Genomic DNA, 6000 nt, shown 5'->3' on the forward strand with positions numbered 1-6000 from the left:
CCTTTCTGATTGTTTGGGGCATCTGGAAAAAAGCTTGTCCGGAGAAGACAAGGTGAGCGCTACCATCAGTCCTGTGTCATGCCAATAGTAAAGCATCCTGAGACCATTCATATCTGAGGTTGCTTCTCAGCCAAGGGAGTGGACTCACTCACAATTTTGCCTAAGAACACAGCCATGAATAAAGAATGGTACCAACACATCCTCCGAGAATAACTTCTCCCAACCACCCAGGAACAGTTTGGTGATGAACAATGCCTTTTCCAGTATGATGGAGCACCTGGCAGTAAGGCAAAAGTGATAACTAAGTGGCTCGAGGAACAAAACATTGATATTTTGGGTCCATGGCCAGGAAACTCCCCAGACCTTAATCCCATTGAGAACTTGTGGTCAATCCTCAAGAGGCGGGTGGACAAACAAAAACCCACAAATTCTGACACACTCCAAGCATTGATTATGCAAGAATGGGCTGCCATCAAGCCCTGGATGTGGCCCAGAAATGAATTGACAGCATGCCAGGGCGGATTGCAGAGGTCTTAAAAAAGAAGGGTCAACAATGCAAAAATGTACTCTTTCCATCAACTTCATGTAATTGTCAATAAAAGCTTTTGACACTTATGAAATGCTTGTAATTATACTTCAGTATTCCATAGTAATATCTGACAAAAATATCTAAAGACACTGAGGCAGCAAACTTTGTGAAAATGTATATTTGTGTCATTCTCAAAACTTTTGGCCACGACTGTACACTAACGCATTGCTGGCAAAATAGATGGATGCAGTTCATTGCATGATTAATGTAATTCACCAATACATTTCCCGGTGGTCCAAAAGCTATTGCTATCAGGTTGTAAATCACAGCCGACCTGGTACATTGTTTGCTGCCCCCATTCGGGATGCACTGTTTCACTTTCAATGACTCAATATTTTAGACAAAAACTGACAAATGTAAATGAGGCTGGGAATGTCAATACAATCAGACTAGGAAGGGCAATGATCACAAGTCCATCATAACGTGGCTAATAGGCTATCATGTCTATCTATGTAGCGAGCTAAAAACATGGAGCCTAATGTTAACTAGAGAGCTAGCTAGCTAGCTGCTAAAAGGTTGTCAAATCAAAATCAAATCAAACTGTATTAGTCACATGTGGTGAATACAACCTTACAATGAAATGCTTACTTACAAGCCCCTAACCAACAATGCAGTTTAAAAAATACGAATAAGAAATAAAAGTAAGAAGTAGTTAAAGAGCAGCAGTAAAATCCAGTTAGAATCAGGAATTTCCCAGAGTAGCTGTTTAGGCCCCTTGCAAGGAATAAGTTAGCCCTAAATATTTCTAAAACTAAAGCATTGTATTTGGAACAAAACACTCACTAAACCCTAAACCTCAACTAAATCTTGGAATAAATCATGTGGAAATTGAGCAAGTTGAGATGGTGAAACTGCTTGAAGTAAGCCTAGATTGTAAACTGTCATGGTCAAAACATATTGATGTAGAAGTAGCTAAGATGTGGAGAAGTCTGTCTATAACAAAGCAATGCTCTACCTTCTTAACAACACTATCAACAAGGCAGGTCCTACAGGCCCTAGTTTTGTCGTACCTCGACTACTGTTCAGTCGTGTGGTAAGGTGCCACAAAAAAGGACTTAGGAAAATTGCAATTGGCTCAGAACAGGGCAGCATGGCTGGTTCTTGGATGTACACAGAGAGCTAATATTAATAATATGCATGTCAATCTCTCCTGGCTGAAAGTGGAGGAGAGATTGACTTCATCGCTACTTCGATTTATGAGAGGTATTGACATGTTGAATGCACCGAGCTGTCTGTCTAAACTACTGGCACACAGCTCGGACACCCATGCATACCCCACAAGACATGCTACAAGAGATCTCTTCACAGTCCAGAACAGACTATGTGAGGCACACAGTACTACATAGAGCCATGACTACATGGAACTATGTTCCACATCAAGTAACTCATGCCAGCAGTAAAATTAGTTTAAAAAACAGATAAAAACACCTTATGGAACAGCAGGGACTGTGAAGCAGCACAAACATTGGCACAGACACATGCATACACACGATAACATATGCACTATACATACACATGGATATAGTACTGTAGTTACAGTGTGTGGTAGTGGTGGAGTATGGGCCTGAGGGCACACAGTGTGTTGTGAAATCTGTGAGTGTATTGTAATTTGTTTTAAATTTTATAAACTGCCTTAATTTTGCTCTACCCCAGGAAGAGTAGCTGCTGCTAAATACAAATACAAATAGCAAGACAATATACAGGGGGTACCGGTACAGAGTCAATGTGTGGGGGCACCGGTTAGTCGAGGTAATTGAGGTAATATGTACATGTAGGTAGAGTTATTAAAGTGACTATACATAGATAATAACAGAGAGTAGCAGCGGCGTAAAAAGGGTAGGGCAGATGCAAATAGTCTGGGTAGCCATTTGATTAGATGTTTAGAAGTCTTAAGGCTTGGGGGTAGAAGCTGTTTAGAAGCCTCTTGGACCTAGACTTGGTGCTCCGGTACCGCTTGCAATGCGGTAGCAGAGAGAACAGTCTACGAAGAGGGTGGCTGGAGTCTTTGACCATTGTTAGGGCCTTCCTCTGACACTGCGTGGTATAGAGCTCCTGGATGGCAGGAAGCTTGGCCCCAGCGATGCACTGCGTACACTACCCTCTGTGGTGCCTTGGGGTCGGAGGACGAGCAGTTTCCATACCAGGCAGTGATGCAACCAGTCAGGATGCTCTCGATGGTGCAGCTGTAGAACCTTTTGAGGATCTGAGGACCCATGCCAAATCTTTTCAGTCTCCTAAGGGGGAATAGGTCTTGTCATGCCCTCTTCACTACTGTCTTGGTATGCTTGGACCATGTTAGTTTGTTGGTGATGTGGACACCAAGGAATTTGAAGCTCTCAACTTGCTCCACTACAGCCCCATCGATGAGAATGGGGGAGTGCTCGGTCCTCCTTTTCCTATAGTCCACAATCATCTCCTTTGTCTTGATCACGTTGAGGGAGAGGTTGTTGTCCTGGCACCACATGGCCATGTCTCTGACCTCCTTCCTATAGGCTGTCTCGTTGTTGCCGGTGATCAGGCCTACCACTGTTGTGTCATCGGCAAACTTAATGATGGTGTTGGAGTCGTGACTGGCCATGCAGTCATGAATGAACAGGGAGTACAGGAGGGGACTGAGCATGCACCCCGAGGGGCACACATGTTGTGGGTCAGCGTGGTGAATATGTTGCCACCTGGGGGTGGCCCGTCAGAATGTCCAGTATCCAGTCATGTCATTGGAGGAGTGGGTGAGTGAGTGACTGACTGACTGACTTTTACCCCTCATGTCATTTTTTGGTGGCTATAAACAGCTAGATGCAGGTGTCATTTGGTTAGCTAGCAAGAACTTAAACAACTGTTATCTGTTAGCTAGCATATCTCTTTCGCTTTGGCAAATTCACTCTGGCTATCTAGCTAGCTACTCTGATTTCAAAGCAGAATATCTGAGGAATTTACGAACGCACAACACTCACTGAATATGACTGGTGTCAGTAAACGTAGGCAAAAAAAGTTATAGTTAGTCATGAACGCTCTAGATAACATGTAAACAGTCTAACCAACCACCAGTGAGGTGTTCTCTCATTTGTGTCTGGAAGTAGCTAGCTAGCAAGCTTGCCAACTTTAGCCAGTTAGCTTGAGTGCTTGGTTGGGACAAGCATACATTGGCAGGCAAGCTGCAGAAGGATGAGTAGGCTACAGTACAATTCCCAATCGTTTATCAGTGCAATTTTGATGGACAACTAGCTGAAAAAGTTTGAGAGGGTTTATCTAATGTTCCTTTGCTAGATTTCAGCACATCTTGCTCTGGCTAGCATTAGTTATTGATCTGGTTGTTGTTGGTGTGCATAACTGAGGGAGAAGAGAGCCTACCGTTTCATGGTTGTTTGACCAATAGGACTGTAAAGTTCCCAAATGCAAGAGACTCCTGTGGTATTTGTAGAAATCCGTTCAGCTGTATTTTGTGGCTTTTGGCGAATGCATTCTAATAAGATAAAATCCCGCTGTTGCAACTACCTGTAAACACACAGTCCAGTTCAAAGTGAATGATGGCAGGCATGTGTGGCAAATGGCTTGTTTGCATAAAGGTCTACTGTAGTTCTGATTGGCTATGGTGCAGTGGTCTGCGTGGACTCTGGTCCTGGACAAGAGAGATGTTTTTATTAGGTTTTATAATTTACTGCAATTTGTCCAAACATATTGCTATAGAATTTTCACAAATGCCTTAGTTTACGTAAATCCCAAACATTCTAGGAATTTATGAAAATGTGAAAATGACCATATCAAAGTGCTCACTTGTCAGATTTTTTTTTCAAGTTTCCCATTCTTCCTGTGAGTGTACTGTATATGAACAGATTTTTAAAAGATTTCATGTTGCTAAGATGCTGCCAGTTCCACTTTAAAAGCCCATGCACACATAACTCAAACACACATAAAACATGCATACTGTTGTGCACAAATTATATAGATTGTCATGCTGAATGTGGTATAGTCTTAGGTTTTATTGGTCTCTGGTGTCTGCCTGTATTTCTCTCTCTGTCCCTCACAGCTCCCCACGATCTCAGAGACTATGTCTAAAGTAGGACCCATGAATCGCTAAAAGTGCAAACATGTAGTTAAGTCTATATATGTCTGCGTGCATTTACGTGGGCGACACGTTTTATTACAAGAAGAAAAAAATGAAAGCATGGATTTGGGGAAAATGCCTGTTTTCCAGAAAAGGGTAATGACAGACCGCTCAGCTGGAAGAGGTGGGAGCTGTCACCCGTGTCGCACGCCAACCTCAGCCAGGCACCATCCAAGCCTGCCAAATGTTCTTGGTCAAATATATGAGCCACGTAACATTACTTCTTGGTCAGATATATGAGCCACGTAACATTACTTCTTGGTCAGATATATGAGCCACGCAACAAAGCTGTAAACAAGCTTTTTTTACATGCAATTACAGGCATTCAGAGGGGGATTGCTTGCATTGAAGCACTTGCGAAGGGTGCATCTTTGGGGGGACTCGTACCATTTGACTGCTCTGCACTTTTGTCTTTCCTCTCCTACTATTCCAAGCTGGGAAATGGCCTTTTTGCATATGGAGTGTGACAAATGGCTTGACTGCAACATTTAGCCTTTTCGTGCACTATAGAGGAAAGGCAGAAGAAAATACATTGTGCGTATGTTGGCATGGTATAGTACATGATGTGATGTGTGAGGTAAAACCTGTTTCCTGTGTCTTTTGTCTTATCATGCTGAGGTGTTTGACACCCTACATATGTCCTACATATCCCCACTGGATGGATAGGGGGACAAATAAATAACAAATAAAAATGTATTTTGTTTTACCAAAGTTTTTTTTATGCTTTGGCTTTTTGGGCCTTTTTGTGCAGCTTTTATAATTGGACCTTGCTGCACATGTTGCAAAGGCAGATCCTGACTGTGACAGATCTGGAAGTCCCTCAGGGGGCCAGTTGTGCTTCAACCTGTCTTTCCCAGACTGTTAACCCGACAACACGCCCATAAGGAAGAATCCCCCTCGGGATCAGTAACCACAGAAGAACTAAACAGAAACATCAGGCTTGGTGTTCTTGTTACCCGGACGGTAAGAAATCACAAACGCGAACGAGCGAAAACAACGCCCAACGAGCTTGATTGTACTCAGCGTAATACATTACAATCAAACACCAACCTTTGTTGGTTATGTTATTTAATGTATTAATCTTTTGACCTTGGCACCACGGGGTATTAGGTGCCGTTTTTAATCAATCAAAAGATGAAAATGGACTCATACAATACCATTCTTACCAGGAAGGAGCATGTCTCAGTAAATCATTGCTGGTTCATTTATAAATAGAACATTTGATTTAACTCACAAAGTTAAACATTTATTGTTTCCAACTTTACAAAAATAATTTAGGTAAAGCAGCATTCAATATGTGCTTCACTTT

The 6000-nt window shown here is 42.4% G+C and overlaps 1 long non-coding RNA gene across 1 annotated transcript in view; it reads right to left on the reverse strand.

Annotated features, from left to right (window-relative positions):
• LOC123998229 overlaps window positions 1-4095 on the reverse strand; it is a 68503-nt gene extending 64408 nt beyond the window's left edge. The window contains exon 1 of the long non-coding RNA XR_006832237.1: window positions 3938-4095. This is a non-coding gene — a long non-coding RNA (uncharacterized LOC123998229). The remainder of the gene's footprint in view (window positions 1-3937) is intronic.
• Between the last annotated feature and the right edge of the window lie 1905 nt (window positions 4096-6000).

This window comes from Oncorhynchus gorbuscha, linkage group LG15, assembly GCF_021184085.1.
Source record: "Oncorhynchus gorbuscha isolate QuinsamMale2020 ecotype Even-year linkage group LG15, OgorEven_v1.0, whole genome shotgun sequence".
Taxonomy (NCBI): Eukaryota; Metazoa; Chordata; class Actinopteri; order Salmoniformes; family Salmonidae; genus Oncorhynchus; species Oncorhynchus gorbuscha.